Source organism: Mirounga leonina, unplaced genomic scaffold (genome assembly GCF_011800145.1).
Source record: "Mirounga leonina isolate KUSES-001 unplaced genomic scaffold, KU_Mleo_1.0 Mir_53, whole genome shotgun sequence".
NCBI classification, from domain to species: Eukaryota; Metazoa; Chordata; class Mammalia; order Carnivora; family Phocidae; genus Mirounga; species Mirounga leonina.
This window is the reverse complement of record NW_023270807.1, coordinates 31,866,783-31,889,804: the sequence shown is the minus strand read 5'-3', so window position 1 is coordinate 31,889,804 and position 23,022 is coordinate 31,866,783. Positions and strand designations below refer to the sequence as shown.

The window sequence follows — 23,022 nt, the reverse complement described above, 5'->3', positions numbered from 1 at the left end:
GTAGCTTTAAATTATATTGTGATATGCTTTTACACCTACAGTGTAAAAAAAAAAAATAGCTTTATCATAGTAAATATACCAATTCAAGAAGAGAGGAAAGAGAGTTTAAAGTGTTGTTTGTTTGGGAGAAACAGGGTTGTGGTGAAAGAATCACAGAATTCCTACTAGAATTAACAAGATATAAGTTTCTTCCAGAGTGGTACTCTTTCTCTTCCCTGTTCTTCTTCCCTTCAGCCCCTCAGCCACCAGCATAGTGTTCTCTCATGTTCCTCCGTATGTTCAGACAGCTGTTCAAGATAGACCATTTTGGATTTATTGATTTCTTCATAAATTAATCACTCTGAAACAAGAATATATCAGATTAAATTATTCTATCCATATAGGCTCCTCTCACAGAAAAAAAAAAATTACACAGAGAGAGAAGAGGGAACATCCTCCCTCTCCCTAGGGCTTCCTTCCATAGTAATGAATTATTTATGATTATGCATCAGTCAAGGCATTTCAATAATGAAAATGCCTAAGCAATGGTATTCAAAAAAGTGTTTATGGTAGTTGTTTTTACCAGAAAGAATTTGCTAAGGTGGCTTTTGGTCCTTCTATACATAGTGCATTATAAAAGCCTCTATTTCGGAGGGGGGGGAAGATGGAGGAGGAATAGGGGACCCTATTCCAACTGGTCCCTGGAATTGAGCTGGATATCTACCAGACCACTCTCAGCACCCACGAAACCAGCCTGAGATGTAAGAAGATCTGGATCTCTACAAACAGAATATCGCAGGCGGTTGGTTTTGAGGTACGAAGCAGAAAGCCATGATCCTGTGGGCAGATATCGGAGGATAAACGGCGGCGGGAAGGTGCCTGGACGTGGGGATCCTACACCGCGGGTGAGTGACAGCCTCCTGTGCTGCGGACGGGCACAGACTTGCAGACCGGTAGCCTCAGGAAAGAACTTTAGGGCGGCCCCCAGAGTGGAAAACCAGACTGGTCGGTTCATGCGCACGTGAACCGCAGGCCCCCCCGGACAGAAACCCGGTGCACCGGGGTCGCGCTGGTGAATTGCAACCCCCAGGGGTGGAAACCCCCAGCGGCGGAGTTGAGTGCGCGCGAACTGGGAGCGGCTGGCGGTTTTAGAAGCACAAAGGGCAGAGATGTGCCCTGACCTGGAGACAGGACTGGGAGCGCTGCGGAGGGGCGCACAACCCAGGCCGCTGCAGTTTATAGCAGCACGGACAGAAATGGAGACAGTGTGGCCTGGAGAGCTCACTGAAGAACAGACTGAGGTCTCTCTGCTCTGAGGCAGGGGGTTGGAAATGGTCTCTTCTGCTCTGACTCACGGAAGAGATGCGGAAAGCTGCCAGGGAAAGGTGCCAGAGAACAAAAGCCCCAAAGACTGATTCCCACTGAACCCATCCCCCGCCACAGGGGCGCAGGGCAACTCCGCCCAAACAGGGTTGCCTGTGTAACAGCGTGGCAGGCCCCTCCCGCAGAAGACAGGCTGGGAAAACAAGAGGCCAGCAACCCTAAGGTCCCAAGAAAACAGGTGCATCTTGCTTGGGTTCTGGTCAATAATTTCAACTCTATACATTCCCTCAACCACCCATCAACAGAATGACTAGGAGGAGGAGCCCCCAAAACAGAAAAGACTCAGAGATGATGACTTATGCTGCAGATTTACAAATGGATGCAGATATAACCAAGATGTCAAAGATGGAATTCAGACTAGCAATTGTGAAGACAATGGCTAGAATGGAGAAATCAATTAATGGCAACATAGAGTCTCTAAGGGCAGAAATAAAAGGTGAATTGGCAGAACTTAAAAATGCTCTCAATGAGATCCAATCCAATCTAGATAATCTAATAGCTAGGGTAACTGAGACAGAAGAGAGAATAAGCGATCTGGAAGACAGTATAATAGATAAAAAGGGAAAAGAGGAGGCCAGGGAAAAACAACTCAGAATCCATGAAAATAGAATCAGAGAAATAAGTGATACCATGAGGCATTCCAGTGTCAGAATACTGGGAATCCCTGAGGGAGTGGAGAGAGAGGACTAGAAGATGTATTTGAGCAAATCGTAGCTGAGAACTTTCCTAATCTGGAGAATGAAACAAACATTTGAGTCCTAGAGGCAGAGAGGACCCCTCCTAAGATCAAGGAAAACAGGCCAACACCCTGGCATGTAATAGTAAAACTTGCAAATCTTAGAACCAAGGAAACCATCTTAAGGGCAGTTACAGGGAAGAGATTCCTTATGTACAGAGGGAGGAACATCAGAATAACGTCAGGCCTATCCACAGAGACCTGGCAAGCCAGAAAGGCCTGGCAAGACATATTCAGGGTACTAAATGAGAAGAACATGCAGCCAAGAATACTTTATCCGGCAAGGCTTTCATTTAGAATGGATGGAGAGATGTAGAGCTTCCATGACCAGCAGAAGTTGAAAGAATATGTGACCACTAAGCCGGCCCTGCAAGAAATATTAAGGGGGGTTCTATAAAAGGAGAAAGACCCCAAGAGTGATCTACAACAGAAATTTACAGGGACAATCTATAAAAACAACGTCTTCACAGGCAACATGATGACAATTAATTCATATCTTTCAATTATCACTCTCAACGTGAATGGCCTAAACGCTCCCATAAAACGGCACAGGGTTGCAGATTGGATAAAAAGACAGGACCCATCCATATGCTGTCTACAAGAGACTCATTTTGAACCTAAAGATACATCCAGACTGAAAGTGAAGGGATGGAGATCTATCTTCCATGCCAGCGGACCTCAAAAGAAAGCTGGGGTAGCAATTCTTATATCAGACAAATTAGATTTTAAACTAAAGTCTGTAATAAGAGACACAGAAGGACACTATATCATTCTTAAAGGGTCTATCCAACAAGAAGGTCTAACAATTGTAAATATCTATGCCCCCAACATGGGAGCAGCCATATACATAAGCCAACTGTTAACCAAAATAAAGAGTCATATTGATAACAATACGTTAATTGTAGGAGACCTCAATACTCCACTCTCATCAATGGACAGATCATCTAAGCAGAAAATCAACAAGGAAACAAGAGCTTTGAATGACACATTGGACCAGATGGACCTCATAGATATTTACAGAACACTCCACCCTAAAACAACAGAATACTCATTCTTCTCGAGCGCACATGGAACTTTCTCCAGAATAGACCATATACTGGGTCACAAATCAGGTCTCAACCGATACCAAAAGATTCAGATTATTCCCTGCATATTCTCAGACCACAATGCTCTAAAACTGGAACTCAATCACAAGAAAAAATTTGGCAGAAATTCAAACACTTGGAAGCTAAAGACCACTCTGCTCAAGAATGTTTGAGTCAACCAAGAAATCAAAGAAGAACTTAAACAATTCATGGAAATCAATGAGAATGAAAACACATCAGTCCAAAACCTATGGGATACTGCAAAGGCGGTCCTAAGGGGGAAATACATAGCCATCCAAGCCTCACTCAAAAAAATAGAAAAATCCCGAATTCACCAACTAACTCTACACCTTAAAGAACTAGAGAAAAAGCAACAAACGACGCCTAAGCCACGCATTAGAAGAGAAATAATTAAAATTAGAGCAGAAATCAATGAATTAGAAACCAGAAACACAGTAGATCAGATCAATGAAACTAGAAGCTGGTTCTTTGAAAGAATTAATAAGATTGATAAACCACTGGCCAGACTTATCCAGAAGAAGAGAAAAAGGACCCAAATTAATAAAATTATGAATGAAAGGGGAGAGGTCACGACTAACACCAAGGAAATAGAAACAATTATTAGAAATTATTATCAACAATTATATGCCAATAAACTGAGCAATCTGGATGAAATGGAGGCCTTCCTGGAAATCTATAAACTGCCAAGACTGAAACAGGAAGAAATTGACAACCTGAATAGGCCAATAACCAGTAACGAGATTGAAGCAGTGATCAAAAACCTCCCAAAAAACAAGAGTCCAGGGCCTGATGGATTCCCTGGGGAATTCTACCAAACATTCAAAGAAGAAATAATACCTATTCTACTGAAGCTGTTTCAGAAAATAGAAACAGAAGGAAAACTTCCAAACTCATTCTATGAGGCCAGCATTACCTTAATCCCCAAACCAGGCAAAGACCCCATCAAAAAAGGAGAATTTCAGACTGATATCCCCGATGAATATGGATTCCAAAATCCTTAACGAAGCCCTAGCTAATTGGATCCAACAATACATTAAAAGGTTCATCCACCACGACCAAGTGGGATTTATCCCCGGGATGCAAGGGTGGTTCAACATTTGCAAATCAATCAATGTGATAGAATACATTAATAAGAGGAGGGAGAAGAACCATATGGTCCTCTCAATTGATGCAGAAAAAGCATTTGACAAAATACAATATCGTTTCCTGATTAAAACTCTCCAGAGTATAGGAATAGAGGGAACATTCCTCAAGCTCATAAAATCCATCTATGAAAAACCCACAGTGAATATCATCCTCAATGGGGAAAAGCTGAGAGCCTTTCCCTTAAGATCAGGGACACGTCAAGGGTGCCCACTCTCACCACTGTTGTTCAACATAGTACTAGAAGTCCTAGCAACAGCAATCAGACAACAAAAAGAAATAAAAGGTATTCAAATTGGCAAAGAAGAAGTCAAACTCTCTCTTTTCGCAGACGACATGATACTTTATGTGGAAAACCCAAAAGACTCCACCCCCAAATTACTAGAACTCATCCAGCAATTCAGTAATGTGGCAGGATACAAAATCAATGCACAGAAATCAGTTGCTTTCTTATACACTAACAATGCAACTGTAGAAAGAGAAATTAAAGAAACAATTCCATTTACAATACCACCAAAAACCATAAGATACCTTGGAATAAACCTAACCAAAGAGGTAAAGGATCTATACTCTAGGAACTACAAAACACTCATGAAAGAAATTAAAGAAGACACCAAAAGATGGAAAAATATTCCATGCTTATGGATCGGAAGAATAAACATTGTTAAAATGTCTATGCTACCCAGAGCAATCTATACCTTCAGTGCCATCCCGATCAAAATTCCAATGACATTTTTCAAAGTGCTGGAACAAACAATCCTAAAATTTGTATGGAATCAGAAAAGACCCCGAATCACCAAGGAGATGTTGAAAAAGAAAAACAAAGCTGGGGGCATCACGTTGCCCAATTTCAAGCTATATTACAAATCAGTGATCACCAAGACAACATGGTACTGGCACAAAAACAGACATACAGACCAATGGAACAGAATAGAGAACCCAGATATGGACCCTCAACTCTATGGTCAACTAATCTTGGACAAAGCAGGAAAAAACATGTAATGGAAAAAAGACAGTCTCTTCAATAAATGGTGCTGGGAAAATTGAACAGCCACATGCAGAAGAATGAAACTCGACCATTCTCTAACACCATTCACAAAGATAAACTCAAAGTGGATGAAAGACCTCAATGTGAGACAGGAATCCATCAAAATCCTAGAGGAGAACATAGGCAGTAACCTCTTTGACATTGCCCACAGCAACTTCTTTCAAGATACATCTCCAAAAGCTAGTGAAACAAAAGCAAAAATGAACTTTTGGGACTTCATCAAGATAAAAAGCTTCTGCACAGCAAAGGAAACAGTCAACAAAACAAAGAGGCAACCCACAGAATGGGAGAAGATATTTGCAAATGACACTACAGATAAAGGGCTGGTATCCAAAATCTATAAAGAACTTCTCAAACTCAACACCCAAAAAACAAATAATCAAGTCAAAAAATGGGCAGAAGAGATGAACAGACACTTCTCTGAAGAAGACATACAAATGGCAAACAGACACATGAAAAAATGTTCATCATCATTAGCCATCAGGGAAATCCAAATCAAAACCACACTGAGATACCACCTTACACCAGTTAGAATGGCAAAAAATGGACAGGGAAAGAAACAACAAATATTGGAGAGGTTGTGGAGAAAGGGGAACCCTCTTACACTGTTGGTGGGAATGCAAGTTGGTACAGCCACTTTGGAAAATAGTGTGGAGGTTCCTCAAAAATTTAAAAATAGAGCTACCCTATGACCCAGCAATTGCACTCCTGGGTATTTACCCCAAAGACACAGATGTAGTGAAAAGAAGGGCCATATGCACCCCAATGTTCATAGCAGCAATGTCCACAATAGCCAAACTGTGGAAAGAGCCAAGATGCCCTTCAACAGATGAATGGATAAAGAAGATGTGGTCCATATATACAATGGAATATTACTCAGCCATCAGAAAAGATGAATACCCAACTTTTACATCAACATGGATGGGACTGGAAGAGATTATGCTAAGTGAAATAAGTCAAGCAGAGAAAGTCAATTATCATATGGTTTCACTTATTTGTGGAACATAAGGAATAGCATGGAGGACATTAGGAGAAGGAAGGGAAAAATGGGCGGGGGGAATTGGAGGGAGAGATGAACCATGAGAGACTATGGACCTGAGAAACAAACAGGGTTTTAGAGGGGAGGGGGGAAGGGGGATTGGTTAGCCCGGTGATGGGTATTAAGGAGGGCACGTACTACATGGAGCACTGAGTGTTATACGAAAACAATGGATGGTGGATCACTACATCAAAAACTAATAATGTATTGTATGGTGACTAACATAACATAATAAAATTAAAAACTACAAAAAAAAAAAAAAAAAACAACCCTCTAGTTCAAGGCCTTCTAACTTGAGACACTTAACATGTATATCACCTTAACCCAAAAAGACAAGGTTTGAGAAATGGTCAGAGTATTATAGTTTTCCCAAAAAACAACTGATTTAGGCTGATTTTTGAAAGCTTAGGTGTATATATACAATTCGTTTATTCATGATTTATTCACAGTAGGGGTATGATTTTGAGCTAGTAACTAAGCAGTTACTTTTTCTTCAGTCTGGGTTCCTCAACAATATTTTATTATTCCAATTTATTATTAGTCTTATCATTAGAGTTAGAGAAATTGTGGCTACAGAACAAATAAGCTGGTGCCAGCTTAGGGGTACCAGATGCACTTGAGAAGTAAGCACCAGTATTTAAATCAATTTACAGAATTTTACTCAGTTTGTGTGAGAAAAATGGTATAAAAAGGGGTAAGTTGTTTTTGTCACTATAATACTCCTATGGGATACTAACACATCTTTAAAAAGCTACTCCAAAAGAAAAGTTGATCAGTTATTTTGTGATCATTTGAGGAATAGGGAGTAGGGGAAAAAAGAATACACCCAGAAGAAACAAATTTTGGTTTGTTTTGGTTCCTCAAAAATTTAAAAATAGAGCTACCCTATGACCCAGCAATTGCACTCCTGGGTATTTACCCCAAAGACACAGATGTAGTGAAAAGAAGGGCCAAATGCACCCCAGTGTTCATAGGAGCAATGTCCGCAATAGCCAAACTGTGGAAAGAGCCGAGATGCCCTTCAACAGATGAATGGATAAAGAAGATGTGGTCCATATATACAATGGAATATTACTCAGCCATCAGAAAAGATGAATACCCAACTTTTACATCAACATGGATGGGACTGGAGGAGATTATGCTAAGTGAAATAAGTCAAGCAGAGAAAGTCAATTATCATATGGTTTCACTTATTTGTGGAACATAAGGAATAGCATGGAGGACAACCCAAAATGTGCAAAAATAGTGACATTATGATAATGGTATTATATGTTATTTGAAGACCAACCCTTACTTTGACCTTCAAAATGTGCAGATTAAAATTTCTTACTGATTTTATTCAACTATTATTATAGTTACTGTAAGTACTAATCTGTTACAAATTCTATATTCCTACTTCCAACGAGTAAGTTTTAACATAAGACCCAGTTGAGCTATAGAAATGCAAAATTTTATAGCAATGTTGGGAATACACATACATGAATGAAAACTGTGAATAGAAGTTGCAAAATAGGATTTCAAAGTCCTTCGAAAACTTACTCTACTGGCTATCTATACCTACATATTATTCACAGATCCTCAAGGAATAATGAATACTCCTGAGGAAATTCAATATCCTATACAATGCTGATGATACACATACAAGTTCTTAGGTATAGCCCCTTCTCTCTCCACATGGCCACTCTGAGACTATGGAGGCACGTATTTTATGTTCTCACACACATATAAACAAGGAGCTTTAGGAAGGTTGGCAGATTGGTTGGTTGGTGGGTGGGTGGGTTGGTTGGTTGGCTGGTTGGCTGGTTGCTTGGTTTTGATGGGTTTCTAATAGAATGTTTTTCCTCCTTTATGGAAACTTGTCAGTAGAGTCTCCAAGATAGGAAATATTAATCGTTACCTGAAAGCCACCAACATTAGATATTCTCTCTATGGTCTTGAGCAGGCCACCTAATTTCGTGGAGCCTCAGTTACTTTGTTTAACATGAGTTGGACTCTAAGCTTTAAGCTTCCCTCCAGTTCTGCAGGTCTAAATCTAGATCTCTTGCCTCCTTAAATGTGTAGATGGCCTAATTACTCTCTCAAGACCTAAAAGAAGATTAGAATTCTCTCATATCTCTGATTTCTCATTTTATACCTGGGTGGGCCATTTTGTCCCATCATTGGTAGGACATAGGGGCTAGGTAGCATGTGCCTGTGAGTGTCATAAAGAGCCACTTCAGTCCTACAATTTACAACTAAGCTCTGCTTTTTAGATGAGCAAAGAGGCTAAGAGGGGCTCCCTTTAATTATCTGAGACTGTGATAATTTCCAAGAACCTCCATTCATCAGTACACATATTGAAAAGCAGGGCTTCCTACTTTCCAGATGGCACAGAGGGTGATTGGGGATAATGCTAGAGAATAATGTAAGTTACACTCAAATGGGGCCCTTCCAAAGACGGGGGGCAAAGTAATATTTTTCCTCAATTATAGCTCTATATACCAATTCCCGTATTTTACATACCATGAGTATGCAAACGTTCCTTTAGGGAGAAATGTTTTTAAGCTTATTGGCAAGAAAGGATGACAAAGCTGGGATGTAGATTAGCTATTTTAATAATACAGAGGACCAATTGCTTATTCTTTAGAGAGTGACTGTAGCAGCAATTAAATTGCAAAAGTGTCAATAAAACAGATGTTGATTACACCCAACCTAAGAATCTGTAATAAAAGAGAAACAACCTTTTTCCCCCCCTGGCATATATTTTCAAGCTTGTGGCTTTGGAATTGCATATACTTATTTTCTATTTTCATAGGATAGACTTGCTTTCAATTTTTAGTGAGAAAAATTTAAATCCTGGTTTCAAAAGAATGATCTTCAAAGATGGTGACTTTCCTCTGAAACACTCGTAGTTTTGCTTTCTATCACCCAAGTCTTAATGTTTTAAAAACATGACTGGGACTTTAATTTTACACAGAGTTCCAAGTCAGAATTTCTACACTTAGTACCTGAATCAGTCACATAGGACATATTGATTTATTTCACAGGGGTCTAAGCATTTTGCAAATGTTTCATGACTCAAAAATGAGTTAAGATATAATATGACATATTTCATACTACTCTCTCCAAAAGTGTCTATTTAAAATGCATATTTGTTGAGGCACCAGGGTGACTCAGTTGGTTGAGTGGTTGAGCATCAGACTCTTAATCTCAGCTCAGGTCTTGATCTCAGTGTCGTGAGTTCAAACCCCATGTGGAGCCTACATAAAAAAAGAAGGCATACTTTGGGGACATTCCACATTAAGCCATGGAAATCTGGTGGGTAATTTTGAAAATGAAAATATGTTTTGTGAGACCACAAAGAGATTATAGATAAAGGACAATTATTACAACCCTAAGAAATCCTAAAAAGCCTGGAGTATTTTCCTATTAACTTACTGGCTGGGGTTGAAGAGAACTACTAGCTTAATCTCCAAAGTCAATGTCTAAAATATGGACATATGAAGAAGCTTTAAATGTCCCATGAGCACACTGAATACAGTGAATGCCCCATAGAGAGACTCAAGGGTGCATGAATCCTGGCCACCTGGAAGTTTGGATTAAGACAAGGAAATGGTTTTGTTTAATCTAAGTTTTTATTAATGTCAACACAGTCTCTCTTGTGCTGATCTTAGGGTCTGGATATTATTGTTTAAGCATCTTTCCCTGAGCAATACAGGTGTGATAATACACAAATGGCTTTGCAGTACTAATATGTTCAATGCTTGTCTTGTACTCTGCAGCATTGTAGGGAAGAGTGTTCAGACTTTTATACATATTATCTCTTCAATTTTCAAAACTCCATAAGGTGGCCAGGAAGGGTACTCTCACCTTTGTTTTAGATCGGGATGCTGTGAAGAATAGAAGTTAAGAAACAAGCTCTAGGGGCGCCTGGGTGGCTTAGTTGGTTAAGCGACTGCCTTTGGCTCAGGTCATAATCCCAGGGTCCTGGGATCGAGCCCCGCATCGGGCTCCCTGCTCAGCAGGAAGCCTGCTTCTCCCTCTCCCACTCCCCCTGCTTGTGTTCCCTCTCTCACTGTCTCTCTCTCTCTCTCTGTCAAATAAATAAGTAAAATAAAATATTAAAAAAAAAAGAAAGAAACTAGCTCTGAGTGACAGGGCTAGTAGTAAGTAGACAAGTAGGCCCACCCAAGTCTGCTGTTTGCACCCCCAAAGTGCTTTTCATCACCCTTCTTTGCTTCAGAATGTCTCAAAGGAGCCATTCTCATCTTCCTCAGCAAACAAAAAGCTCTAAAAGAATCAGTGTACGTGGGGAAAGATGTGAGTTGGAGCATCCCAGATTCTCACTCCCTTTTACATTCAAGCCATTTGTCTAAGAAGCAACTTGGGCTCTCTTTCCAGTGACCTGATTCCAAATAACATGAGAATTGCAGTTCTGTTTCACAGCATCATGTTTTATAATTTTTCATCTTGAAAGCTTTTCTCCATGGTGAGGTACAAGCCGTGGTGGTAAATAAATGATATATTTGTCTGTGTCTCTTTAAAGGTGGACCCATTCAATGCATTTCCCGGCGGCTCATTACCCAGGAGATACTGGAAGCCCGGTGGCTGTGTGACCTCATTTTCAGGATGCACTGCAGTCTGTCTGACCCATTAGCTATCTAAGCCGTCTCGTTGTAAGACTAACTCAGGGCATGGGTTGGGGGCAAGCAGGCTGTTAGGCAGCCGCATCCTACCAGTACCTGTGCAGGTTAGGAAACCAACAGGTCAGTGCTAGGTGGGTCTGAGCAGATGGCATCTCAGGCAGAGCTTATGGCAGAAATCTATAAAATGCTTGGTAATTGGTTCCAGCAGGATTTTGTGGGGTAGGTGTCTAAGGGTTGAAATAGCCAAGGCTCTCATTTCTCTGTGCTTGTTCCAGCAAGAGCCAGCACTGTCAGAATCAAAGCTTGCTCCGTATCAAAAGGCGCTCTGTCTTTTAGTAACTTATTTTTATCACTTGCCATTAGTTTTCAAAGAGTGATTCCTTTTATTCTCAGCTTTTACATTCCTCCTTTGCTCTTGAAAACTGTTATGCTTTATACCTAAGGACAAAAGCAGCTAGAAATGAGTCGTTTCCACCCCTCCACATCCCCCCTTTTCAGACATAAAACACAAAAAAATGTTAAGGCTCTGTGAGTTGTTGTCACAGAAGTTTGATGGTGATGATTCCCTTGGTCAAGGATTTGATGGTACGCACATACATGCACGCACATGCACACGCACACGCACACACACACGCGCGCTCCCACAAATACATGTTCCCTGTAAGTAATACCCTCTAAAATGATTGCCAGTAGATAATAGATAACCTTTTCAAGAAGAAGAAAAGAGACATTTTCAAATGGAACATTTTCAATAGCTCTTTGGCATCTCTGAAACACATTTTTTTAAAAGATTTTATTAATTAATTAATTAATTTATTTATTTGACAGAGAGAGACACAGCGAGAGAGGGAACACAAGCAGGGGGAGTGGGAGAGGGAGAAGCAGGCTTCCCGCGGAGCAGGAAGCCCGATGCGGGGCTCGATCCCAGGACCCTGGGATCATGCCCTGAGCCGAAGGCAGATGCTTAACAACTGAGCCACCCAGGCATCCCTCTGAAGCAGATTTTGTCAAAAGATTGAGAGTCAGGGCACCTGGGTGGCTCAGTCGTTAAGCGTCTGCCTTCGGCTCAGGGCATGATCCCGGGGTCCTGGGATCGAGTCCCACATCGGGCTCCCTCCTCTGGGGGAAGCCTGCTTCTCCCTCTCCCCCTCCCGCTGCTTGTGTTCCTGCTCTCGCTATCTCTGTCTCTGTCAAATAAATAAATAAATAAAATCTTTAAAAAAGAAAAAAAAAAAAGATTGAGAGTCAGCCTAAAAGCACCCTTTTACACACACACATACTCCAAAACTCTGCCTTCTTGTATGGTTGTTTATTCTCTTGCATATTCATACAAGACACTGTTGTCCTACTTCAGGGAATTTTCTTTGCTTCATTAAGTTCTCGTATGTCAGAGCTGAAAGGGAACAGATCAACCATCTTATTTTTCACATAAGGAAACCACAGCCCAGAGGGGAAGTGACTTTGCCAAGGCCATGCTATGGTGGCAGGTAGGCTTTAGATCTCAATCCGGTTCTTTTTTCCACCAGGCCAGCCTGCTTCTTGGGGACGAGAGTCTGAAACATTTCATTCCTTCTGTGGGTACTTACTGCCGGCTAGCAGGTGTCTGGACCTAGACAAGGCTGTGGTGAAGATACAAAAAAAATAAGATAAGAACTAGTCCTTGAGGGTTACTCAATTCTTAATTTTTTTATTATATAAAGACACACACTAAATAATATTTTGTGTTAGATGAAAATTTTAAAGTTATATTTTTCTTTCTTATGTTTGTTGTTATTAGAGAAAATAAACATTTAATATCCCTATAGATAACACCCATAGTATAGATATGGTTGAAACAAAATGAAGGTGTTTGAAGGCCAGAAAAGAATTATTTGACATCATAGAGAGTTTTCAGAAATTTAAAAAAAAAAAAAAACCCTGCACATTCTATTTGGGAATCTAATACTAAGTTCACTAGATCTCATTCAAATGTCTTCCATTTTATAACCACATTATATCTAAAAATATATGTACATAAAATATTAACGGGTTTAACTTCCCAATGTTGTTTCCTTTCCAATATATGGAAAGGTACAGTGCATTGAGCTCATTAAATTTAGAAAAAAAATTTATATGTAACAAGTTTTTCTTTCGTCTCTCTCTTTTTGCATTTCTCAAGTCCCTTATAAATAGACGTGCTTTCACTGTTAGTGATGATGTCTAAAGCCTTGCAAAATGGAGCCATTCTTTCTCCTCAGCCCTGGCAAACAGAGACCGCCAAAGGAGTCAGGTTTGAAAGACACATCTTGTGACTTATTTCCCTTTTTATCTGTGTACTCCACTTTTTGATCATCTGTAGTTTCAGCTTCACTTTCGAGTGGCCTTGGGTTCAGTGAGATAGGCAGAGCATTAAATTCAAAACAGGAACAGAATCTGAATAGGCCTTGGGTGACTGACACGTAACCTAGGGATGCAATCTATTTCACTGCAGAAAAAAAAAAAAAAAATGGCACTCGCTCTATCTCTAGGCTCTCTGAAGATTTTCCCATGAATAAAATCTGGCTGCTGAGTACCTGTGATAGCTAGTGACCCACAGCAAAAGCTTACAGATAGATGCATTTTTGCCTGTACACGCTTTGCTTTTTTTCTCCTTCTTGCTGTCATGGCCCTTTATCATCCTCTCAGCCTTTCCTTTTTTGATTAGAATAATAATAATAGTGACAGTTTTTCAGATACTGGCTCTGTGCTGGGCACCGTGCTAAAACACAGCATTTCACTGAAACTGCACATCAAGTATACAAGGTAAATATTTGTCTTTCAATTTAGAAAAAAGCAAACTTAACCAATCTCCCCATAAGTAGTGGAGTGGTGGATTCAGATCCCAATGTCCATGCACATAATCACTGTGCTTGTCCAATAGGAACAGTAAAGCTCTTTTAGGTTTTTCACACTAACTTTAAATCCCAAGTTGGCTTTCCACTGTAACAGCTATGTTTTAAGGCTGCCTTATCCATCTAGTGGGCACAGAGTAATATTAAATGAACCTAAGTAAAATCTAATTAATTGTAGGGAAAATTCTAGAACACACTTGAATTTATTTTCTATTGCTGTGTAACAAATTACAAACTTAGCAGCTTACAACAACACAGGTTTTTCACCTTTTCCAGGGGTCAGCAGTCTGGCATATTTTAGTTGGGTCCTCTGCTCAGGGTCTTGTAAGGCTAAAATCAAGATGTCAGCTAGAAATGAGCTCATCTAGAATCTCGACTAGGGAATGGTTTCTTCCAAGCTCCCTCAGGTTGGCAGAATTCATTTCCCTGTGGTTGTAGGACTGAGGATCCTGGTGTCTTGTTGGCTGTCCACCAAGGAATAGTCTCAGCTCCTACAGGTTACTCTCAGGTCCTTTCTACATGGTCTCCTCCATCTCAGCAATAGAGAACATCCCTCACAGATATTCTACCTACCACAGCAATCACAGCTTATGTCTTAATCTAGTCTATTACTCTCTTCCATTATTTGAAGAGTCAGTAAATATTAAAGAGGAAAATTTAATTATAATGGAATGTTCGCCCATAGATTTCAAAGAAAAAGGTAGATTTGAGCCCATGGGTGGTGAGGAGAGCCTTTCTCTTCTGGCTCTGCAGTCATAGCTTTATATGTACATTATCCAATAGGATTTTTGACTTTCCTGAACATGTCTCTAGGTCCTCTACAAGGATTAGCCTCAGATGAACCCAAATGTTCCTCTTATGAAAGAAAACAAGAAAATGTCTGTGTTGGGAAATCAGTACCCCTATCATTTGTTACTTGTCCATGTTTTACAGCAATCCCAGGGCATGTCCACTGAGAAAGTCCTTACCACTCCCATTTGCTAGGAGTGTTTTATGGAAGACCATAGTTTTTAAGGTATGTGATTTTAGGATAAAATAACAAATTATTATATCTGCGTTTAGCTATGTTTTTATTTCAAGCTGAGTTTGAAAGAATGGATTTTCAAGGGCTATCCTAACAATTTACTTTGTAAGTCCAAAGAATGGGATCGTTGTCTCCTGACAGAGCTAAGACTCCAGTTAGGCCAAAATCTATGCCAACCCATCATCTTTACTATTTTCCTCAATCTTTGAGTGTTGCATTTGTTTTTCTACATAGTATGAGATAGATTTGGTAAATAAAGTTCTTTTTTCTTAAGATTTTATTTATTTATTTGACTGAGAGAGAGCGAGAGAGTACAAGCAGGAGGCAGCAGAGGGAGAGGGAGAAACAGGCTCCCCTCTGAGCAGGGACCCTGTTCTTAAAATGAGAAAGAACTGGAATATGCTTTAAAGGTCTAGAGTCTTAAATGTATCTAATCTGTTTGATCTGTTTAGACAGTTTGAGAACTTCTTAGCAAAACCTAATTTTAAAAAAAAAGTGTGTAGATTGGGAGTCAGGAAACCTGGATTTTGGTTCTGGTTCTTATCAGTTACCTCAACTGTAAACTAAAAGGGTTAATTTAGACCGCCTCCAGGGGTTAAATACAAATTATCTATTTGGGATGCATGATGTAGTGCTGCCAGATGACCAAATGCCAGCCCTCAACACTCAGTCTACTTTAGGATTCTCTGTCAATGAGAATGATCTTCAGACCCAACAAGGATAGAACAAATGTTGTAAGAGAGATTGGAAGCTTAAGGTAAATGAAGAGATTTTTCAGATAGCTTCTGTCTGCTCTCAATGGGTTTAAGTATCAGGACTTGATGAATTACATCCCAGAACATGGAAGGAACTTTCAGACAAGATCCCTGATCCACTGCCTGGGCTGGAGCTCCAACGATAGGCAAGCATTGTTCTAATATTTGTCAAAACTAGAAATTCTCTGAACTGTAGATATTAATCCTATAAACTGCAGATTAACTCCAGGATTCTAGGATTAATTCTCAAAAAGATGATTCAGGAAGGCTTAGGAAAGGAAGCTGGGATCACGAGGAACGAGTATGGATTCAGAGTAAGAACAATTATTGACTAGCTGACCACATTTCCTGTGCAAATTGCGTTACTAGACTGGTAAGGAAAGAATATATAGTGCAAATGTTGTCTCTGTCTAACAAGAGTCCCCGAGAAGGGAGGGCTGAATCTAGATTGGAGGGAAGGTAGTGAATAGGGAAACAAAGAGAAAGATAGGAACAGGGAGGGGGACACTGGTAGAAGCAGAGTAAGTAGAAGACAAGATGGGAGAAGCCTCAGCCCTAGGGAAAAGGAGCATAGGAACAGCTCCCTCTGGAGAGGAAGAGATTATGTGATTTTTCCCAGCCCCAGAACCAAGATGGCAGCAGGATGAAACCCCCACTCTCTGAACTGGTAGGAGACCTAGTAGGAGTTTTCCCAAATGGAGGTGTCAGTCCTGGTGCCTGGGCTTGGAGCACCCAGGGCTCAGGATACCAACCACATTGAGGGAGAGGAGAGGCACTGTTAGAGAATGCAGGAGCTGCCCCAGCCCAAGAAGCCAGGCAGCGGCTGGGCCAGGCTGCAGGCAGCAATCAACGCTATGGCACCTGGGTCTCCAGGGGAATGTCTTTGGGCTTAAGGGAAGAACAGAGCACTTTTTTATCTGAAGACACACATTCTCATTACCCAGGAAGTGTAAAGCTCTTCAGCAGAATGAGCAAAGACAAGGTTTCTGAAGTCCTGGCTAGGATTAAATCCCTGCTCTTGCACTCGCAGGCTGACCTTGTGTAAGTTACTTAGCTCCCCCAAGCTTCACAGTCTCTCCATCCATAAGATTATGATACTAAAATACCTGCCTAATAGGGATATCCAGAGGATTAAATGACAATTATCCATGTAAAGGGCATAATATTAGATATTATTTATACATTAATACATTAGCTCAAGCTGATGGTGCCTGAGGAAGCTTTAACAAAGTCTCTCATGACATATTTGTGGACAAGACAGAGAAGTGAAGAATAGGCACAAATACAATTTGTGACTTGTAACTGGTTAAGTGACAAAGCAAAAGAATGCAAATTAATTCAAGGCGATTCGGTCTCGAGAATTACTGTGAATTCCAAGAGACCTCCCGAGAGTCTTCAAAGTGTTCCCAAATTGCAGGTCCTGGCTTTGATGCTCAGAAGACAAATGACAAACAATTTCATAGATCTTCCTTTTTATATTCTCAAAAATGTTACTTAGAGTACCTTGCTAAATAAGTTATTGAAGATTACTAAAATTTGATATTCACAAACTAGTTAAAATTAGCCCATTACTAAAATTACTGAGGGAGCTCATTCATCCTTCTCCAGGAGGCCTAGAGCTGGATGATACAGAGCTTACTGAAGTGCTTGTATCCCCTGAGCACATGTCAGAAATGTTCTGACTTTATTACCACATCATCAGGCTTATCCTGACTCGGTCATAGTTTCCAAGTGCTGCTATTTTTTGCATTAATTGATATATCACATTACATGTTAACAAATGCCCATCCATCCTCAATCACTTCATGAATGTTCTCTTTATGTCCTGGACCTCATGGGTGCCAGGATTTCTCCAGAAAACACAGTCCCCCTGCTCTGGGAGATCTCTTGAGTGCAAGCTGCACACTTTCCAACATCCCATGTACTTTGGATTCAAAAAACAGGGTGGGCATTTTCTTTGTTCCAGTGTCTCTCCAAGACCATGATTCATCTATCTCTTGAATAAAATTCCAAATAGGTTCCTTTGAGACACCTGCCTTCTGACTCTACCACCCTGAACCCTCTGCATCTCCCCACCCTCCACCTGTTACCTCCCTTCACTTCCTCTTGATCCCTTGAAACTCTGGTATCTGATTCACAGTCTTCCTCTTTGTGCAAGTCCTGTCATTACCCTGGGAGACTGCAATGTTCATGTGGATAACCCAGCCACAACCCTAGTCTCTCACTTCCTTCATCTCCTCAACTCCATCTCTGAAATTTAAATTCTTCCTGACTACACACATCTCCATCCAGATTTGTCTCTTGCTCCCTTATTCCCAGGACCTCATAAAGACCTCCATTTTCTCCCATCTAGCAGGGTCTCCTTACCTCTGCCATCTTCTGTATCTAACTGAAGCTCCATGACCCCGCATCAGCCACTCTCTCACTGTATTCATTTCCTGTGGTTGCTATAACAAATACCACAAACTTGATTAGAGGAAGAGAAATTTATTATCTCACAGTTTTGGTGACAGAAATCTGAAATCGGGGACGCCTGGGGGGCTTAGTCAGTTAAGCATCTGCCTTCGGCTCAGGTCGTGATCCAAGTGTCCTGGGATCGAGTCCCACATCAGGCTCCCTGCTCAGCAGGGAGCCTGCTTCTCCTTCTGCCTCCTGCTTCCCCTGCTTGTGCTCTCTCTCTCTCTTTCTCTATCTCTGACAAATAAATAAATAAAATCAAAAAAAGAAAAAAGAAAGAAATCTGAAATCACAGTGTCAGCAGGGCCACATTCCCTCCAGAGACTCTGGGAGAGCATCTGCTCAGTACCTCTCTCCTTGTTTCTGGTGCCCCAGGCCTTCCTTGACTTGTAGCCACATAACTCCAGTCTCTGCCTCCATCTTCACACCATCCTCTCTTCTGTGCGTCTATCAGAGTTTCCTCTGCCCCTCTCTTTTAAGGATACAGGTGATGACACCAGGGCCCACCTGGATAATCTAAGATAAGCATCTCATTTCAAGACACTTCACCAGATCTTTTGCCATATAACGTAATATTTACAGATTTCAGGGATTAGAAAGTGAATATATTTTTAGGGAGCTATTTTTTTTTTCAGCCTACTATGCTCATCAATATTCTCAAGTCCTTTGCTTCCCTGGTCTTTCTCTGCTGTCCAGAAAAGCATCAACCTTCTTGCCATCCCCACCTGGACCATTGATGTCTGCTGAACAATATCACACACTCTCACGGATAGATGCCACTACAAATTTACAGTCTCCAATCCAGGAAATCAGATTTGTCACTTCCCTTCTGGATTAGGCCACACTATACAGTCAAGTCCAGAGTTGTAAATGGGCAAGAATGAAAACTTGGATTGAGTTCAAAGTTATTTTTACTTTGATTTATTCCCACAAGCAGTGCAAAAGATACAGATAATGTCCACTGGATATGGGCAAACACAGTTCCTATTTCCTTCCTTTTACCTCATGGAGGCACACCAGAAGTATTGTGGTTTCAGCAGCTTATATAGAGGGGGAAGACCACAGGGCTCGAGAACCAAAGAACTGTGGGCTCACTGCTTTTCATATGCCCAAGGAGGTCAGCACCCAAGACAACTTACATTACCATATAGAGCTGTCTGAGGAAGCTCTGCAGGAAGACATCTCACCCAGACCCAATGTCTGTGTTCGGGGTCTTATAATCTCTGCTGTGCTAACACAGAGGTCTGGGAGTTTTCCATATCTGCTCCCCTAGAGGCTTTTTCATTAGGCTCAGAGTAAAATCCAAACCCCTTGGCATGACTATGTTTTATTCCTTTCAAGCCTCTTCTTTCATCTCTCAGCACTCCCCACCATTAACACTTAAATACTTGAAGTCCTGTACAGGTATTTATTTTTCTTTCTTGTCTCTGAGTCTTGACACTTGCTAATTTCCATGCCTAGAATGCCATTCTAGGGATTCATGGGCCAGAACATGCAGGAATTGGGGGTGTAGAAGAGTTGAAAGCATCACGGCGGTGGTCACACTAAATGTTTCCTGCAGACCCTCCAACCCTGACATTCCAAGTTTCAAATCAATTAGCATGTCAGGCACCTTGCTACTTAGCAGTTCTGGAACATGCTCAGCTCTATCGTGCTGCGTGGGAGTACAAGGCATTGACAAATGCACTCCCAGCCAAGCCAATCTCTGTTGGTTGAGTAGAGACAATTCCAGCCACATCTTTCAGCATGATTGGATTTCTTCTCCCTTCCAACTGCCTGTCAGTGATTACAAAAGTGTGTATTTTGTTTTGTAAGACTGTAATAAACTGCCTTAAGAGCGATGCAAACAAACAAACAAACAAACAGCAACTACTTCTTTTCCTCAGAAACCCTAGGATACGATTCTGGCCACTTCCTCAGCTGATACCATGCTTTCTTGTTTGTACATAACATCATCATTATTCTTCAGCTGACATGTTTGATTTGTGGCTCTTAATATCTTTGAAGTAATGCACTTGGTAATTGTAATCACTCTATTGATTTTCATAAAACTACTCTATTCACTCTAACTCTAGAAGCCACCTCTAATGCCAGTGAATCAAGCACTCTCTACCTCCAGCTCTTTGGGTGGTAATGTGAATATTCAAACAGGGCTTATTGCCAGCTTTGGACACCGTTTATTCTGGGACTATATCTTAAATTCCCTAATGAGTCTATCCATTAATAACTGTGTGTTGCTAATCAATTCACACAAACTTGTTCCAACTATCTCTAGTATTCTATGTATGTCAGAGGTATCCAAATAAAAATGATCATATGGAGCAAGGAAAGAATTATCTCACTTTCCAAAGAACACACATAATTATTAACTACTATTTTATGAAAAGAAGGTCAAAACTGCTAAGAGAAGAAAATGATAGAAACAGACACTGACATTTAGTCTCTCTCTCTGATAGAGGCCATAGTCCTTGCTTCAGGTAAGTTTTCTTGATGGACTTCTAAGGTACTAAGCTGTTGGTTTTGGTTTCCTTTTATACATGTGTGTGTTTTCCCTGTGAGACCCATAAACCACTTTTAAAAGTGGTCATTTTACTCATGTTTAATGGGCCTGGTGTATTTGCTGCTCTCTGTCCTGTAATTTGCTTAGCTTACCGCCATCAATATTCAAAACACAGCTTTAAGGACTGGGCAGAGCAGGTCATTGATCAGTACAGTTAAGTGGAGATGACAGGATTCCTATACAAGCAAAAACATAGAAGGGACAAGATCCAAATGGCCATATTCTCCAGATGCATTAACAGTCTCATCACACTGTGTGACACTGGATTGTTTATCTGTCCATTTCTCACACTTTTTTGTGAACTCCATGAAGATTCAAGGAGGATTGTGTCTGTTTTACTTATTCTTGGTCCTTGGCAAGTGTAGTTTCCTAGGCTACCTATGAACAGAATCACCTGACTCTGTGTTTAGCGAAGCTAAAGGGTATACATAACCCAAAACTACGTCTTAAAGGAAGGGCAGTCAAATGCAGTGATGGTCAGACTGGGATACTGGAAGATGCTGACAGACATCTGGGTCCATTAAGATGGCAGAATTCCCAGGCCCTTCCTGAACCTCAGACCCTCTGGTGGTGGTTTCCAAGAATCTCTATTTTTTTTTTAATTGAAGTGTAGTTGACAAACGATATGATATTAGTTTTAGTAATCTTTGACAAAGGAGGCAAGAATATACAACGGGGAGAAGACAGACTCTTCAATAAATGTTGGGAAAACTGGAGAGCTACAGGTAAAAGAAGGCAAGTGGACTGCTTTTTTACACCACACACAAAAATTAACTCAAAATGGATTAAAAACTTAAATGCAAGACTGGAAACCATAAAACTACAAAAAGTAAACACAGGCAGTAAGAGCTTTGACATCAGTCTTAGCAACATATTTACGGATCCATCTTCCCAGGCAAGGGCAACAAAAGCAAAAATAAACAAATGGGACTACATCAAACAAAAAAGCTTGTGCACAGTGAAGCGCTACAGTTTAAAAGGTCATCCTTACACACCCTGAACTTTGAGAAGCATGTTGGAGAGTATATTTTAGAGGCCATTGTAGTCAATTTCTAAACACCTCCACAGCCAGTTTGGTAAAGTGAGCACAGAAAAAAGGGAAAGACTTGGGTTGAAAACGGCTTCCACTTCTTACCAGTAGCACGACCTTGGGTGAGTCACGTAAGTCTCATTTGTAAAATGGGAATGACAAGGCCCTTACCACAGAGTTGTTGAAAAGGGCAAAGAGAAAACTGTGTACGAAAGTGCTCCATACCTGACAAGAGTTACAGCAAACGCAGGTGCAGCTGTGTGGTTGATGGTGGTGTGGCCCTCTGAGCCTTCCGACACTGGCTGGCTGAGAAAGTCAGCCGAGTGAGACACTGCAAATCTGCGAGATCTGATCTGCTTACAGCTGCGTGACGGTACCTGCAAGTTCCTCTCCCCCATGCATCCTCCTCTTGAGTCTCAGTATTAAGAACTGGACCCTCCTTGTTAGTATTTCATTAAAAAGATAAGAGTAAGGGGCACCTGGGTGGCTCAGTTGGTTGAGCTTCTGCCTTGGGCTCAGGTCATGATCCCAGGGTCCTGGGATTGAGCCCCGTGTCAGCTCCCTGCTCTGCGGGAGCCTGTTCCTCCCTCTGCCTGCCGCTCCCCCTGCTTGTGCTCACTCTCTCTCTCTCTCTCCCTGTCAAATAAATAAATAAGTTTTTTTTAAAAAGATAAGATTAAGCTTTATCATAACAATAACAATATGTACTTACTAAGTACTACCTGTCAGACACTTTGTCTACATTATTGGCTTTACTCCTCCCTTAGGAGGTGGTATTATTGGCATCTTTATACCCTTTTTAGAGAAGAAAAAAAGCTAGGCACAGAAAAATTACAACTTGTTAAAAGCACACTTTGAGTAGGTGGCAATGCCAGGACTTTAATCCAGGCAATGTGACCCCAGAGCCTGTGCTTATCAGCACTGCATTACACCATTCATCAGCATGAGAAGAGTATCCCCTGCACTTTCCTTTCCCGTCTTCCTCTAAGACACATAGACAACTAACGCACAGAAAGAAGCATGGACTAGTCCCTTATCAGCCTGGCCAGTGCCAGCCAGTTTCTTCCCACAGTACTGAGCTGACAGCTTCAGCTCTGCAACTCCTCCTCCTCCTCCTCCTCCTCCTTCTTCCTCTTCCTCTTCCTCTCCCTCTCCCTCTCCTTCTCCTTCTTCTTCTTCCTCTCCTTCCTCTCCTTCCTCTCCTTCTTTCTTCTTCTTCTTTCTTCTTCTTCTTCTTCTTCTTCTTCTTCTTCTTCTTCTTCTTCTT

General features: G+C 41.0%; 1 long non-coding RNA gene across 2 annotated transcripts in view; it reads right to left on the bottom strand.

The window, feature by feature from the left end:
- Positions 1 to 314: 314 nt before the first annotated feature.
- Positions 315 to 23,022, bottom strand: part of LOC118001229 — a 29,914-nt gene continuing 7,206 nt past the window's right edge. The window contains exons 2-3 of one of the 2 annotated variants that reach the window (XR_004676649.1): positions 12,646 to 12,678; positions 315 to 340 (exon numbers count right to left, since the gene is read on the bottom strand). This is a non-coding gene — a long non-coding RNA (uncharacterized LOC118001229). Of the gene's footprint in view, positions 341 to 12,645; positions 12,679 to 18,075; positions 18,156 to 23,022 lie in introns of those variants that run through there. The other variant, XR_004676650.1, reaches the window with a different exon arrangement.